General features: G+C 42.8%; 1 protein-coding gene across 2 annotated transcripts in view; it reads right to left on the reverse strand.

The window, feature by feature from the left end:
• Positions 1-17,817, reverse strand: part of SLC66A2 (solute carrier family 66 member 2) — a 64,403-nt gene that overhangs the window by 3,532 nt on the left and 43,054 nt on the right. The window lies entirely within an intron of this gene.

A 17,817-nucleotide genomic window follows, 5' to 3' on the forward strand; every position in this document is an offset into this window, starting at 1 on the left:
AACAGACCAAATTATTTTCAGTGTCCTCAACAAAATGTGAACAACCAAACCTGGAAGGCTGTTTCTGAGCTTCCTGCACTTTATCAGGAGAGCTTTTTAAGCAGCTGGAGAAGCAGCAGTGGACAAAAGCTTTGTAGTTCACAGTATGAGCACTGTACATGATTTGTCATAATTGCAAGCAATTTACGTTTTGCAGCACAGACTCCAATTCATCACACACACAGTCAAGCCCATGCAGCAGGGCAGGACTTAATCTTCATTTTTCAAACACTCAAACACAGGCAGGAGCTCACAGGATTTGTGCTTTGGGCACAAGCGCACAATGCCATTACAAGCCAAATGCTGCAGCCCATTCTTTCCCCACATGGGAAAGGTGACCAAGAGCATCAGTTTGTACAGCCCCATCACACTATGGAAACAGGAGCCTTTTGTAACTCGGGTCACGTAGCCCAGAGCACAAAACAGGTCTACAATCAGGACCTTCCACAGAATCTGTGTGGAACTGCAAGCAAGGATATGGGGTTGAGTTAGTAGTCACTCCCCAGCCAAGGTCATTCTAAAAGCGTAAATAAGTAAATCAGAGAAAGAAAACAACTGCTGAACTCTACACATGATTTATGCTTGGTGCAAACAGCCTGCACCACCTGCACTGTGCATGTTCCCAGTCACACCAAGTCACCTTACATCACAATTTACAGGACATTTATAGATGCAGGCAGTGGTCAGAATTGATGGAAATTTTAATTAGGAGAGCAGCAAACTCTGAGGGTAATAAAAACTGTCACCTTACTTGCTGGCAGTCAGTATTTCTCCTTCAATTTTAAGTGTATCAGTGTTTCCTGGACAACTGATTACTATTTAATTGTGAATCTGTCCTAGCATGGCAAGGGGCCCTCACTAAAAACACATGCTCAACCATGTTCAAACTAACTGCTCACTGTTGACAGCAGGGCAATACCATGAGATAACTAAATAGGAATTTAACAAATATCCTAAATACAAAGGATAATTGCCACTTATTCCCAATGGAGAAAGCCAGCTGGGTTTTTAAAGTGACCTTACAGTGCAGTGCAGTTGCAGAGGAGAAGATATAGAGTCAGAAGATGTACAACCTACAGAAGAGTTAACCCCCTCAAAGAAAGAATAATCAATTACTGAGGGAAAACTTAAGGACACCCACAGCTCAGCAGCACCACAGGAGCCAAGCACACCTCTAGCTGTGTCACATGCTGTGTCAAGTTTGCCAGAGCAAGTCTGTGTTTTGCTAGGAAGCCACCTGTGAACTCAGTCTGCAATACCGGCTGGAAAACCTGGTGCATGTTCTGACAGCCTTTGCATGTTCCAGAGCCCGCACTTCAGCTCATACATCTGACACTCAAGGACATCATCAACATGCCTGGAATTCTCACTAGGACATGACCACGCTCCACACACATGAAAATCTCAACCTGTCCTTGTCAAAAATTATCTTAAAAAAATGCTACAGGGAGTTTAAAGAGCTAATGCCACTGGTCTGTGGACCAAAAAACCATACCTTTCTCTGCTTGGACAAAGCACCAGCAAAAACCTGCAAATCACCAAGGTACAATGAAAATAAAATACAGAAAACACTTGTCATCCCACAACACTCAGCCCTGCAGCTGCACCAAAGTTCTCAGGCCTGATGCAAAATAATGACTGTGGGAGTGCTGGCTGCCCTCCCAGAGGAGAGGCTGGGACTGGACAAAAGGTGCATGGGGTAAGCACAAAGAACTCAGCAAGGAAATGGGGACAGTGTCATGTAAGAGGTAAGAAAAGGCAATGAAGGGCCACAGAGGAAAGCAAAGGAGACAGCAGAGGAGGCAAGAGGTTGGTCAGATGAGAAGAGTATAGAAAAAAGAGACTGGAACAGGACAGGGAATGACAGGAACAAAAATAGAACTGGAAACTTGGTACATAAGTCCTTGAAAATGACCTGAATTTGGGGTAGACAGTTTGTGTGGCAAGGTTTTGGTAGCAGGGGCCAGGGAGGCAGGCTACAAAGTGACTTCTGTGAGAAGCTGCCAGAAGCTTCCCCTAAGTCCAAGAGAGCCAATGCCAGCTGGCTCCAAGATGGACTTGCCACTGGCAAAGGCTGAGCTCATCAATGACAGTGGTAGCACCTCTGGGATAACATATTTAAGAAGGGGGAAAAAACTGTTGAACTACACAGCAGACAGGTGAGCAAAGTGAGAACATACAAGTGGAACAGCCCTGCAGACACCAAGGTCAATACAGAAGGAGGAGGAAGAGGTGCCCCAGGCACTGGAACAGAGATTCCTCTGCAGCCTATGATGAAGACCATGGTAAAGCAGCTGTGCCCCTGCAGCCCATGGAGGTCCACTGGGGAGCAGAGATCCACCCTGGAGTAGGTGGATACCCAAAGGAGGTTGTGACCCCATGGGAAGCCTGTAATGGAGCAGGTCCCTGGCAGGATCATGTAGGTCCATGGAAAGTGTGGCCCAAAGCAGCAAAGCTGGATCAGCTTCAGGACTTGTGACCCTTGTGAAGACCGATGATGGAGCAATCTGTTCCCGAAGGACTGCACCCCATGGAAAAGACACAGGGAAAAGACCCACACTGGAGCAGTTCATGAGGAACTGCATTCCATGGGAAGGAACCACACTGAAAAAGTTCATGAAGCACTGTCTCCCTGGGAGGAACCTCAAATGGAGTGGGGAAAGAACATGAAGAGCATGGAGAATTAAACAATGTGTGATGAACTGACTGCAACCCTCATTCCCTGTCCCTCTGGGCCATTTGTGTGAGAATGTAGAGAAGATAAAATAAAATTGAGCTTGGGAAGAAGAGAGAGGTCTGGGGAAGCTGTTTCAAGATTTGGGTTTATTTCTCATTACTGTACTCTGATTTTGATTTGCAATAAATTAAATCAATTTCCTTGAGTGGAGTCTGTTTTGCCTGTGATGGTAACTGGTGAGTGATCTCCCTCTCCTTATCTTGACCCATGCGCTTTTTGTTGCAATTTTCTCTCCCCTGTCAGCCAAGAAGCAGGAGCAGTATGAGTGCTCCTTGGTGAGTGCACAGTGAGCACCTGGCATCATCCAACATCAACCCACAATAAGGGTAAAGCTAGGGAATGAACAAAGAGGTGCGTACTGGTCCAGGACCCTCATCTCACCACTCCAATTACCCTGGAAAGCCCCCAGTACCCTCTCCAAGTCAGTACGTGTCTCACTCCTCCAGTGCCCACTCCAGGGAGAGGAAAAGCTACAACTGCTGTTGGCTCTCATCTCAACCTGCACCTGTTTGCACACACAGCCTCAAAGGTTCAGCTTGCTGAGAAACCTGTCGAGTGTCTGTGTGGCACCTTGGGGGAAACAGAACTGGCCCTGCCCCGACTACCACATCACAGGCCTGAGAAAGACTGGATGAAGCTTACACCATCAACACAGCTTCTGTCAAGTCCTAGTTTCCAGATTCTCAGTGCAATAGTAATGGCACTCCCCCCAGTTTGGGATTTGCAATTGATCTGTCCTTGCTGCATATGCAGATGTCACTTGCAATGCTGCAGCAGTGCGTGTGTGACTATGAGGGATGGATGGCATGGATACACTGACACTGTTCTCATACTTTGCAGCTATTGTGTCACTTCAGGATGCCACACTGCACAGAAGAGCCAGTTTTTGTCTGCAGCTTCTCAACTTTACCCAGTCACCTGGGGAAGAGAGGTAATTCTTATATTTGTTCTTACTTTTGAGATAGACAAGAAAGACACCATTCTACCTCAGGCAGATAGCTGCCTCTTACCTGCCCTGGTGGAGAAAAGAGCAGTGTCTGTGAAAAAGGGAACATTTTATCGCCTAGAAGAAATGGGAATTTTCAGCTGGTTGTGGACAAGAGGGGAGAGCACACCTAAGCCCTTGCTCCACTGCTCTATAGTAACCCGGTATTTGCTGAGTGAGTCATAGAACCATTAGGTTGGAAAAGATCTATAAGATCACTGAGCTCAACCATTAACCTAAACTCACCCAACCATGCCAAGTCCACCTCTAAGCCACACTCCTATATGGCGCATCTGCACATCTTTTGAGTATCTCCATATTCAGGTGGATGTCAACCAGCACTCCCAGGTCCTTTTCTGCTGAGGACCTCTCCAGCCACTCTTTCCCAAGCCTGTAGCTTGGGCTTGTTGCAACCCAAGTGCAGGACCTGGCATTTGGTCTTGGTGATGCTCAACCAACCTCAGCCCATGGATCTGCACCTTTGTCATGTGCCAGGTGTTGAAGGCTGGTAGATCACAGACTCTGGCGCACCAAAGTCTTACCCTTGGCTCCACAGTGAAAGAGAAAATGCTGCACTGCTAATGCAGAGGAGGCTTTGCTACAGTAGGCAATCAGGGCCCATCATCAACACTGCCTGAGACTGGAGAGCATGGCATAAAGAGGCTGTGTGCAGCAAAAAATTTCCAAGACTATCTCACAAAGACCAACTTCACACTCTATCTTCCTGCTTTCTGCAAAGTCACACAAGCCAAGCTGTTCTGTGCAGCACTGGCTACAAAACAAAGCAGGACTTAGGAGTAAATATTTCTTTCCCTAAATAGCCCCAAGCTAAGCTGGGAGATGCGGAAGGCAGGAAATGCTCACCTTGTCGATATGGAGGATATGCTCTAGGAGGACAGCACAACTGCTCTTAGCACAAATGAGAAAGCAGGTTAGGGGTGAGCAGTGCCAGAAAGCAACCTGGGGATGCAGAAATAAACAAATGGCAGTATTTGTCTGTGTAACAACAGAGATGCCAACTGGAGAGGCAGGAACTGCATTCAAATAGTTGGTATTGCCAGAGGCTGAGGCAGACTTGTGGTAAAAATAGCACTTCCCAGTAATGTACATCAGCACCGCAGTATCCAATGACAACAAACCTCCTAAAAAGCAAGCACCTTCCTCACAGCTGAGCTGGATAGAAGGAGTTGTTAATGTAGTAAGAGCCAGTGCCAAGTCTGTGTAAATTGCAAATGACCACAAAGAGGAAAAGCTGGTATTATTTCAACTATTTTTAAAATCTGAAAGAGCACTTATTTATTCTGCTGCTAGAATAAATTCTCAGAGAGACACCAGCCCTTCTGATCAGACACTAGGCTAGGGGTGGGTTGCTAAATGATGGTTTTTAATATGGTAATATGAAAATGCCCTATGGTGCTGCTCTTCTCTACCACTGATAGCAGATTTCATAAACAAGCTGCACCCGTCTTCATTTGCTAAATAAATTACATGCTGGAAAACAGTATTCACTTTTCTCATGGAATAACTTGTTTCATTCAGGTTTCCTGTATGCTGTATATTAATCATCAAGTGACAGGAACTAGAGGTAAAAAACAGCTACCAGTAACAGAGTATCTGCAGTCAGTCAACAAAACTTAATTTTTATAGATTTCTGAAATTATTTAGATGTAGAAAGAGCTACATTCAAAAGAGGAAAAAACCTCAAACCATATTCTGTTGCTTCTTTCTGTGGAACTATACTAGAGGCTGAGTAATTTACAAAACGATTATATCTGCCAGATATTCAGGTTCAATCTGCCTTATCCAGCACTAATACTATTCTAATCAAAGTTTTCAGCATCTTCATCCCTTCTGCACAAAACCTGGCTGCAATGGTGTCAAGTCTCTGATTTTCCCTCAGAATCTTTGCACACTCTGCTCAACATTAATCACTTGTAGATCATCACACCTTTCTTCTTTTTTCATCTGAAAGAACAGAACTTTTGTACCAAAAAGAAGGATCTTGTAAAAGAACATGAAATGTGAAGCCCCCTCTTCCACTTCCCTGGTGAACCAGTCTGCCTTAAGCCTGTTGCAACCATCCATCCAAACAGCAGCAGGGCTGCAGAGCAGCAGTTTGCAGAACACAAGCTGGGACTGAGCACAAAACATGCAGAAGAAAAAAGACACTTGCTTCCTGTTTGCACTGCAGATATTCTCACACTGTTGTGATGTTATGACTCTGCATGTTTGTAGCTTAACACACAAACCCAAAAATACCCTGCACGCTGGAAGACACTGAGAGAATCAGATATTAGACGGTGACTTCCATTGAAAAATCCTGTAGTGGTCTGAGCAGACATTTCAGCACAAACAGCAACAGGAGGTACATGTTGCCCTGATGTAATTACATCCTGCTACAGTCAAAAACTTAGGGCTAACTGTGCTCAGACACTTGATGAACTCAAAACTTCTAAGTTATGCTTGATAAGAGAAAAAAACACTATAGTTTATTGACCTTTACCTACATAAAGAAGATAATTAGCCTGGAGTCTTTGTTCAAGAATCAGTGGAAGTCCACAACTTCCACACATCTTGGCCATGACACAGGTTCTGCCAAATCAGGAAATCTGATTAGACTGACACAGTTTCACACATTTCTTCATATATTAGCACTTGACTTTCATACATGTTAAAACACAGTGACGAATCTTTGAATGATGGGATACAAAAACAGAATAAGGTAATTCAAAAGCTGACAATATAGTATTTTGTTCAGGAATTAAGTTCACACAGAAGCAGCCTGTCAGTGACTATTTTCAACACTGCATTTGGTTTTGGGAAATGAGAAAGAAGGTACAGAAGGTATCTTTCCAGCAACCTTTTAAGCTGCTACCTCCCACAAGTCATTTGCACAGGAATGTCTGGAAGACGAAGCAGATTCAGTTGTAACATCCTGACTTTGGAAAACTTTCAGCTCCCATTTGCAGCTCCAAAATAGTCTGCTTAGAAAAGACAGCAAGCATCCCTAACACTGCACTTCAATCAGAGGCTGGTCTGCCAACAGCAGTGAAACACAGACCAGAAAACATGAAACACGAATGCCATGTTATTTTTAACACTGCACAAAACAAACGAAAATTAATAGAGTATTTGTTTCTGACAAAATGCCATATGGCTTAACAAAAAAAGGAGTCCTCATACTAACCAAACTGCTTAGCCTGCCAAAAACTATTAAAAGGAAAAGAAGAAAAAGAAAACACACGGATCAGATATCCAAAGTGTCTGAAGTTTGAAAACATGGAAACTAAGTGTGCATACCCTAAGACAGGTCCTTCTGTGTGAATGAGCAAAGATCTTGTTTTAAATATTGCACAGCCAGCTGGGAATCCAAGCATGAAACTGTTCACTAGTCCTACGTGCCCTGCTTGGTGTGGGTGCCTTACCTCACTTCTCAGCAATTCCTCTGAGGCTGAAGCAGCACTGACCATCTCCAGAGAAAGACATTTGTATAGCCCCACAATACTAGCAGGAATTAAGAGGAGCATGCAGCAAGAGAGATCCAGCATTTATTTTGGACCTCTGTAACCAAGCTGAAGCAGTTGAGTTAAAGCCATATCCACAAGCAATTGATACCACAGTCAGCTGTAATCCAAGAGCAAATTTTCTAAAAGTTCCTGTTATTTTCAGGGACTGTACTCATCAATGAGGAAAGATGAAATGCGCTATTTCACTCTGAAACACCATCAGGCCAACAAACCCAGAAAGGTGCACCTAAACAAAAAAGTTTCACAGAAAAACAGGGTAAATGGGTATTTGTCAATATTTTTTTCATTAATATCTGTTTTCTAAACTCCCAAGAATGGCAGTGTTAGGCATTTTGATCCCATGTTGCATATCCACCCAAAAGCCAGTATTTATTAGAGCATGCCTATGAAAACACAGTCAAGGGGAAACTACAAGACATGCTGCACGGGGCCGGTAGACAGTCCAGGATCACTAATATGGCCTCCAACTATGCCAAGCATCTGTACCTAAAGTTCAGTCTGTAGGGGTGCAGAAACTGGTAACCCTTAACAGACACAAAGTACTTCGAGTACTCTACAACTTGTGTTGCAGAAAGAAGAGCAGCAGGTCTTAAACAGGACAAAAACCCCCGAGTTTTGTGAAGCAGCATGAAAATAAACCTCTTCTGTGGGTCAGAGGAGTGATTTGAGCCACAATTCACACCAGTGCCCTTTCTGCAGGAGACACATATGGATGCCAGCCAGACTGCAAAGCTCAGGTCTGCTTAGGCATGTGGTATGAACACAGATCAGACAGGCTCTGCTTCTGCTGCTGGTGAACTGGGAAGCTTGAGACCTACTGCCATGGCAGGGACCAGGCTTCCTCTGGTGCCAGGGCACAAAACCATGTCCTGCACCTCTCACAATAACTGCTGTCAGCTGCCAACACACGATACTGTCAACGTAATGAGGATGGTGTAGAGCACACCTAAATCACACCATCCTTCAACATCTCACTTGTGAAGCTGTCCTCGAGGATCTGTCCCTGCTTCCCTGTCTCTCACCTCCCACTAACAGCACTGCAGTTGGTGGAGCTGCAGGCACAGCTGCTGGCTCATGCTGCTCTAGATGCTCTCCTGCTGCCCATCTTCTCTCCAGCCACTTGGCACAGCCCACCCTGGGGCCCCACATCATGCACTGAAAGGTGGGTGATAAAAGGACTTGCTGCCATGCAAGGGCACAGGGAAACAAATCCCAGGAAGCAGCATTCCTTCCCATGGCTTGCTTCCTGCAGGGTGAGTTGGCATGCCACATCCCAGTAGTTGCAGCCTGCCCACTGCCAGGAGGGACATCCCTGCTATGTCCTGCAAGGCCAATGCCAAGAAGTAGTAACGTAATGTCCCTGTGCAACACCATTCAGTGTATTTCCTGCTCTAAATAACTTGGGACAAATTCAATTTGAAAGGTAATAAAAAGACATGAGGGAATACAGGTTTGCTTCAGCATAGCTATATATACCAAGGCTCAAAGCAATGCTTTTAAATCTTCCTTTCTTCCTGCCCTAGACAACCAAGAGATCATCAGACCCTTCATCCAACTCGAGGTAATATGAGCACATTTTCCTTCATCTTCATATGGTAACAAGAACATAGCTTGAGCACACTTCTAGTATTCTACTTTAATAACTGCAATTACCTCTTTGGTCAACATACACAAAGTAACAGTCCCACCTCTAGTGCTTTCCTTGTTCTAGATGACTGGAGTTCACTTGTCTTCAAAGCCAGCTTCCACAAGGACAAAACCTAATGATGTTGCAGTCATTACTTTTCATGAATAATTACATCCCTCAGTTAGTAAAAATGCTTCTCACATTCTAGGAAAACACTGGGGAAATTAAAATCCCAAACACACAAGTGGGTAAAAGAAGAGTGATCACTCAGGGACAAAGTCCAGATTACTGTCTGGAAAGAAATTATAGATATTTGCAAGAACAAAGCTTGCATTCTCCTCCATAACACCTTAGCACTGTAAGGAAATAATGGCAGACCTGGCAGTGTTAGGTCAATGGCTGTAATCAAATAATGTTAAGACAAGGTCAGTAATCTTAGAGGTTTCTTCCAACCTTATTGATTCTGTGAAATAACCCCTTGCAAGCTCTGTATGAAGGTATGTCACCACCTAATTCTTTATCTGGAATGCCAGGTTTCTCCCTTTGCTTCCACATGCTCATGTGCACACAGAGGTGCAGAAGTGAAGTTACTGGTGACAGTGACACACCATACACCTCTTTGCTTCTCAAAGCAAAGCCCAGTGGGAAGGCTGTGCTTTGTCAGTACAAAACAACCCTTTCTGAGCCACCTTCCACATTGCCACTGACCCATGGTGGCTGCAGAGCTTTGAAGCCCTGCTGTAGGCAGAAATTAATGCTGTAGGGAGGAAATAAAAGCATCATGATCACATCCCAAACACACTAGCATGAAACAAATCTTAAAATTTCAGCCCAAGTAGGATTTTTGCAGTTCAACAAGGATGGACATCCCCTAGCCTATCTTCATTACCAAAGTCTTGCCATCTGCTGCCTTCTACGCTGTAAGTCCTGTTTCAGGAAGTTCTCTAGTACAAGACCTAGTATCTTACAGGACAAGGCTTCCACAACTACCCTGAAAGCTTGCCTAACAATACCAGGACATCTGCCTAGGGATGTAATTCCCTTACATGATGTAGACATATATCATTCCTAGCCATCCTCCCCAAAACAAACTAAAACCCTACCTACCTTTTGGACTTGTTCAAACATGTTTTTCTGATATCAAGATTTTTTTTTCTTTCTACATTCCACTCAAGAATACTATGAGCACTTCCTCCCAATCTCAGCTTTTGGGAACATCATTCAGTATGTCAGTCTCTGTACTTCCCACTTTTCTTCTGTTTGCTTGTCCCCCTGTATCTGAGGAGCAGGGGACCAAACACACCACTACAGGTCAAATGTGAAAATCTCTGTAGCTGACCCACGCGCATCTGCCTGACTCCCATCACTCTCTACCCAATTCTTCCCAGCAGTCTTTCTGGACCACCCTGCAAAGTCACTTCCTGAGCTAAGGTTCCTTGCTCTCTTTTTTCCGCTGTTCTGGCTCATCTGTACTCAAATTACCACTCTGCTGACTTTACAGATCTTCATCACAGTCAGTATATTACCATTATGGCTGTTTGCATCCTTGCATCTCAACCTACATTTCTTCAAACTCAAATCTCAGTTTACTTCCATTCCATATTTCTAATCCCACTCACTCCTACTGCACTGAGGCAGACAGCTCTGCAACAACTAAGCAGGTAACTTAACCCACTTACACAACCGGCTGTGGTGAACTCTCACAAAACAATACAGGTGCTGGAATGTCAAGAACAGAGGCACTTTTGTTTCCGAATTTGTTAGGTAACAGGGGAAGACAACATTTTTAGAAAACTTTAATCTCTCCAGTATCTTCATGACAGGCTCAATTCACACCTTTTGTGCCTTGACCTGACCTTATCTATGCAAAATACCTTGCATGACACTTCCTTGCCAGAGGAAGATGAAGTACCTAAACTTAATGGAATGGTTTTGTAACAGAAGTACAATAAATTTTCTCTTGTAATTCAAATTCTCAGGGAACAGAGAAAAGCACCTACTGAGAGAGCACTCATTAAACATACCAGCAGAGCTTTATTCCTATTACTGTACAGAAGCCTTGAACTATTTGTAAAAGATGAATGCTTTTGGTTAGAAGTAATTTGCTTTGAATTTACTTTTTCAACTGAGGAGATGAGGTGCCAGGGGAAGAGAAATGAGGAAGAGGTTCAATATGGGCAAGAACTTTAGCAGTCCACACTGTGCTACAACCTTAGAGATGCTTAAGGGAAGTGGATACTGCTGCTCACACTGACAGAAGTGCTGGGAGGCTGAGGGAAGGAAGGTCTCCCTCCTGGATTTTTCCACCTGTCCCTTTCCTCAGCTCCTGAAGTTCTCAGATGTGTTGAGTGTACAGGGCACAAAGAACTATCTTTGGAGCCTCATACTGTGCTGCTGCAGGTCTTGAGAGAATAACTCTGGGGAGACACAGCAGGCAAGCACAGAGGTGACTGCAGTGCTGGCCCAGCTCAGAAATCCACAGGCCATAGATCTGCAGAGAGTCAAGCAGCAAGTGCAGGTCCTTGAACCTGGGTCTGCTCCAAGTGAAAAGAGGGTCTGGAGGAGAGAATCTACTTAATTCCTAGGATCAGAACAAAATAGTTTCAGTCCATCTGTTCACATGCTGACAGGACTCTGCCCTCATCCTGAGTGCATTGAGACCAAGCATGCCTATCTTCCTTGATGTAGTAACACTTTCAAGGAGGAAGAAATTAGAAATCTTCTGAGGACTACAGACTACTTTTCTTTAAACTCTTAGCCTTAAAACAGGCAGATTTGGGAACAGAATCTGATGTTCCTTTTGCCTACTAGAACTATTACAAATAAAAAGGTTAAGAGAGAAGACAAGCTGTTTGTAGTAAGCTTTACAGTTGTACAAAAACCTTGTCCATCTAGTCATGAAAATTGTTCACTGACTATTATGCAAACCTGGATGTGTATGCAAAGTCCAGAAATGAAAAACCTTGGAATATTTTACATAAAAGCCACAATAAAGGACAATAGCAAGCAGCTGATCAGTGCTAGAAGCAGAAGAGGAAATGTCATCAAAGATAAACAATCCCCAGAAACTACAAATGCTGGCTGGAGCCACAGAAGTAATGACAACAATTTTGTCGGCGCACAAAAAAACTAAGGAACTGAGTAGACAAAGGACAGATAATCACAGAACTACAGTAAATTGTATATATAGTTTAAAATAGGCAATTTGTAAGCACAGTGACAGTTCTGATTAGTGCAATAGGAAAGGCAGCAGAACTAAGGAATGGGCTATACAGCCCTAAGTACGAACAACTTTTAAGTAGAGCTACTAATTTCACATTTACCCAATGTAGCTCATGCTTGATTTCTCTATTTGCCAGGGTCCCATATTTAACTTCTAGGTCTTAACTAGTCCCTTGAGAAGTACTTTCTCTTTCATAACTTAGTCCCTATTACTGTCTGCACAATGAATTATGCAGTGAAAACTTGCTTCTTAGTTGGGTCAGATGATTTGAATCCACAAAACTGTATTGGGGGAGGTTTTGTTTGTTTGTTTGTTTGTTTGAACTAAATGGCCCTCACCTCTCACACCCTATTCCATGTTCTTTGTTCAATATATAAAGCAGCTGCTATTTTAAGAGTAACAGAAGAACTGCTTAATCAGTACCTGGAGGGTACAATGCCAAAGCCTGTGGGAAACAGTTCTCTCTCTACTCAGCATCTTCCTTGGTGTTAGTTCTGGACTGGACACAACTTACTCCTAACTCAGGTCTCCACTGTACTGGTCAGTGTCTGCTTTGTGTATGTGGCATACTCAGGAAAGGAAATCTCTCGCATAAGCATCCATTATCCCTACTCCTATTTCTTTGATTCTGTTCTCATACATGCAATTTCTGACACTGAGAAACAGGAGCTGAAAAGAAAAAAACCCGTAACATTCAATATGGCCATTGCCTGCATCATTCTCTTTTTACTTCCCTTCTTTCTAGACCTTTTTAAAGCTCTTTTCCAGTTAATTTCTCTTACTTCTTTATGGAGCCTCCCAAAAAAAAGCACAGACGTGTAACAAAGTCACCAGAACAGATGAGAATTGCCTCCCTTTTTAATCAAACTAAATTTATTCTGAGAAAGCTAATACATAGTTGGTCCTTGAGCAGAAACATGTACAAGTCTTGCCACTCCCCTCTAGCACAGGGGTTTGTTTTCTTTTAAATAGAATAAAAGAAGGAACTCAAAAGTTACTCCAAAGGAAGTAATTCACTGAAGCTGTTTCACTTATTCACAAATAAAAAATTCCCTCAGGCTAAAATATCCCAAGAAACCACAGTATTTTTAGACCACTTGCCCAATCTCCTTAAATCTAAAATCTCACTGAAGGAGATGGCCAGACCAGACATTGGTTAGCCAGTCCTGAAAAAAGCCTTCTACATCTGTTTATCACAGCAACTGGTTAACACAATACAGGCATTCACTGACATCATTCACAATACAGCTTTCATTAATCATCACAGCATTTGAATAAATCCAGGATTTGTCTCTGGGACAAACTGTTCTCAGAAGTCAAAAGTTACTCCTGAAAAATTATATAAAGAGCTGCACATCTCATAAAGAAAAAAAGTTATAGAGTAGTATTCAATAAAAGCAACCAACAATAAAATTTATCTCTCTAAGAAACATTGTCTTCTGGTGTTTTTAATATTATCTATAGAGGAGAAAAGTAAATAATATATTAAATATATATACATATTAGAATCATTTAATAGAATGTGTTTCTTTCATATGTCTTTATACCATACTCATTTCACTGGATAAATTTCAGATAAACACTTGCTGATAACAAGCTCACAGCTGCAGCACACCTTATAAAACATTTCTGAATGAAAAAGCTCCTTATAATTTGCAGCTCTTGACTCCAGCAGCTTCCGAGACAATAAATGCCAATTGTTTCTTCTTCAGTGATTTTTGCTTTTTAAAATAGGATAATCACTGTGACTGATCCAGCATTGCCACAGGAGGGACTAAATTAATATTTTTCTTTCATAGCACAATAACCCAATTGAATGAAATCCTGAGATTATCCTCATTCAGCCTTTTCAGACTAGATTTCTGAAGACAGTCTCCTATCAACACATAAGCAGAGTCACTGATTGTGTTGGCTGTCTCCAGGCAGTGAAATTCTGCGCCCCCGACCCAATGTCAGCCAAACACAGCAGTCAAAGTCATGCAGAAAGGAGGCTCCTTCCAAGCAGACTGAAAGCAGTCCATGAGCAAGGAGACAGACCTGGGAAACTACCTGCAGAGGGATGACACAGATTTTCCCTGGTTGTGTCCTTCCGACCCTGGAGCTGCAAGTGCATCCCTGAGCCAGGTACAGCAAGGGCCATCCCATGCCCAGGGTGCAGTCAAGGAAGAGACAACAGTGCATATCAGGATCTCAACTACTGCTGCAAAAAGACCTTGCTTTTTTGAACCCATATGTTTCCAAACTAACAACTGACGGGCACATTTGGGTAGCCAATGGGCTGTGGCTTCTGAGATTTCAAGATATGCAGCCCAGTCCTACTGCCAGACCTTTCTTGGACCTGGGAAGATTGTGCCATGCAGCAGCTCTGACTGAAAAGAAATGCTTCTCCATGGGGTTTGAGCAGCAGCTGGCAGTGAAAAAGGCTTACTGCCAGGTGATTTTTGAGAAGCCCTTGCAAAAGGCCCCCCTACAGGAATTCCACAAAAGCTGCTGTCCACACAAGGATGTAATTCTCCCAATGCACTGAACTCTGTGTGCAGCAATGCCAGATCTAGAGTCAACCTTCCTACCCTTTCCACTACCTCCTGTTGAACATCACCTTTTCTCACAAATGCACTTAATTAGAAAGAGAAAGTGACTGGGAGACAACTATCCTAGAAGGAGTGGGGACACAAAGATAAATTACAAAGTTCCTGTCTGTATGTTTTTTGTCCCAAAACAAAAGCAGTTAATAATACAAGGAGCATCAGATCCTGACTGTAGCATTCAGAAGCTCTGACTCCTAACAGGTGATAGAGGTGTTCTGGGTGTCAAATCTTGAAATATTTTACCATATAATATAAAGAAAATTTACAAGTGATGAATAATCTTTTAATGTCATAGCACCTTTTTTTTCTCAAACACTCTAAAGCTCTTTAACTTTGAGGCAGCTTTTCTCTTTTTGCTAACATAATCACTTATAATTCTAATCCACCCCAGTAATTAAAGTAATTAAACTAGTCTTTTACTAGGTGACCTGACAGAACTAGTTTAGTTCTTGAAAAGAATGGAGATTAAGTGAGTATTTCTTTGATAGGTATTAACACAATTCATTACAAAGCACTTCTGTCAAGTTTAGTACCATAATTTATATAACTACTACTGTACTATTTAGGTTTGCAACCATTCAGAAGTACCTAAGCAGGGCTCCAAGTTTTCATAAAGTACTCATTCCAAAAGTAATCAGGTGAATTGTCAAAGAGAACATGACGAAAATTTCTGCTGCTTTGACTAGCTTAGCTGTTTACTTAATTATAGGAAAATTTCCACCCATCAATCATCAACTCACAAGGACATACTACAGTAACTTCACAAAAGCTGTTACTCAGCATGCATCTCCTTTCTACTTTTATTGTTACCATTTCTTTCCAACTTCTCCTTTGGTCTCTGCTTTGTCAGAACAGAGGAGGAAGCTACAGGACCTAGTGGTAATAATCCTACAAAAAGAAGGAAAATGAGAGAGGAAGGGAAAAATGAAAACTTAAAAATAAGATGTGAGGAGCTCTATCTAGCATAACAGAGATATTAAAGAACCAGACTCATTCTCTAGGAGTAGGAGCACTACACGGCACGTAAGTGATTCCTTCACTCCAGCCATGCTCTATTACAATAAACATAATTGTCTAAGCTGCAAATGCCCTCTGGACATTTACCTCAGACACAGAGGACATTATCAGTAAGGGACTTTTCAGGCAGCAGCAAATGGAAATACAGAGGTGAGATGATAGGACCCTTTCCACAACAGGCTCCTAAATGGTATCCCAGCTGCCACTGCAGTCACCTCTCCCATTTAGCTATCTCATGGCCCCTGATCTCCAAGTTTGTTTATCAGAAAATGACTGCTAGCTCAAGTGTGAGATGTCCTCAACCTCTCACTTAAACAGGTGTTACTGGGGGGAAGGGTTGTGGGTTGTGTGGCCTTTTTTCAGAAATAAGAGTATCAGAGGAGTCTGGCAGGATACTCTGATCAGATAGGGCCACATACTGAGACCTTATCTCCATTTCTTTTTCAACAGTTAACCTTTATGGAAGCACTTGTTTGCCTAACAGCGTTAATGTATCAGCTGCTCTGTCCCAGTTCAGAGACAGATGCATGTTACAGCTTTTCTCAGCCAACCCATGAGGACCTGTGAACAACCACTTCTCTGGCAGTAGTAAAGGCTGTGATCTTTATCAGGGACACAGACTGCACTCCTGCACTGGGTGACAGAATTACTGTGGTTTAAGAAGTTACCACCTCCAACCAGTGTGGTGATTGACAAAAAGGTCACTATATAGAACAGCTTAATACTCATTGCTCTCCCCACTAAGCTTAAAGTCATAGAGACACTCAAAACTCATCTCTTTTTTCTTGCCACTGAGGCTTGCTAAGAGCATGGCTGGCAGACAGACATTTTGGCCCAGATCCCCAGTGCAATTGCTTCCGACAGTGTAACCATCCACACACGTGGTTATTTCTGCCTTGAGCTGTAAATAACTGCACAGAGCATGGGAATCAGCTAACCTGGGCATCAGCCAGCCCTCACCTGGTAAATACCCATGCAAGTAGGCTGACCACACTGTTACACGCTCCCTTCAGTGTTTCCATGACTGGGGTATCTTGATATGCTCTTAGAGAAGCAGGCACAGGAAATGAAGTTCAGAGGAAGTATTTCCAACAGCTCCTTCAACAGAAGGCAATACACTGGCAAAAGTCACTCACTCTCATAGGAGGAACAGCCCAGTAATGCTTAGAGAACATCCAATCAGTTTAGGATTGCATGGTACTACAAAGTGTGTGTGGTACCTGCAACATATATAAAACCACAGTTTAACCTGAAAAAAAAAAAGAGCACCAACATGTGAAGGAAAATGTGCTGCATGTGCTGCAGTTCAGCAGCACAAAGGTGTGCATTACCTCATCAGTGCCTAGACCCATCAATGTCCAATGCCACACAGAGTACTGCTTCAAGAGTGGAACCAGAGAGGAGAATGCATTCTGGAACCATGGGCACAAGTGATATGGAGCGTGGCTCTGCTTGACCTGGTTCTGTTCCACGGCAAGGAAACATGAGCTTTTATGCTATCTTCTCTTGACTAAATACAGCACTCTTTTGCCAAGCACTTTCAGATGAGAATTCTGCAATTCTATGCTTAGCAGTTTACAAAGAGCAAAGGGGTTTTTTTAAATCCTTTTGCTAATAGCACATACAAGAAATAGGAAAACTGAAACATCCTCAAGAAGGAGTTAAGGAAAAGCAAAATACTACCAGTGGCCATCATTAATATGGCATTATGATTCACAGATGAAAAAAAAAAAAGAAAAAGTCAAACCAGGGCACAAAAAAGGTCTAGTAGATAAGTTGCCTTCTGGATATCACAGGTACAGAATTTTCTAAGACAGTGGGTGCATGAAAAATACCCCAGTATTTTGGAAGCAATTCCTGACTCAGTCTGTACAAAAGGGACTCCAAATCAGAAAATGCCTGAAGCATCAAGGCAAATTTCTGAACATTTTAAGTTTAAAAAGATCTCAAAGTAGCTAGTATAAGCATGCTCAAGCCAAACAAGCACAGGGAACAATGTGAAAAGAGGAGAGAATTGCTTTGGTTTGGGGATAGCATAGTTAATTGTTTTGACCAAAGTAAAAATTGTCCCAGG

This window comes from Pseudopodoces humilis, chromosome 1 (assembly GCF_049639895.1).
Source record: "Pseudopodoces humilis isolate 2021_Gansu_Grassland_sample_001 chromosome 1, ASM4963989v1, whole genome shotgun sequence".
In the NCBI taxonomy this organism is placed as follows: domain Eukaryota; kingdom Metazoa; phylum Chordata; class Aves; order Passeriformes; family Paridae; genus Pseudopodoces; species Pseudopodoces humilis.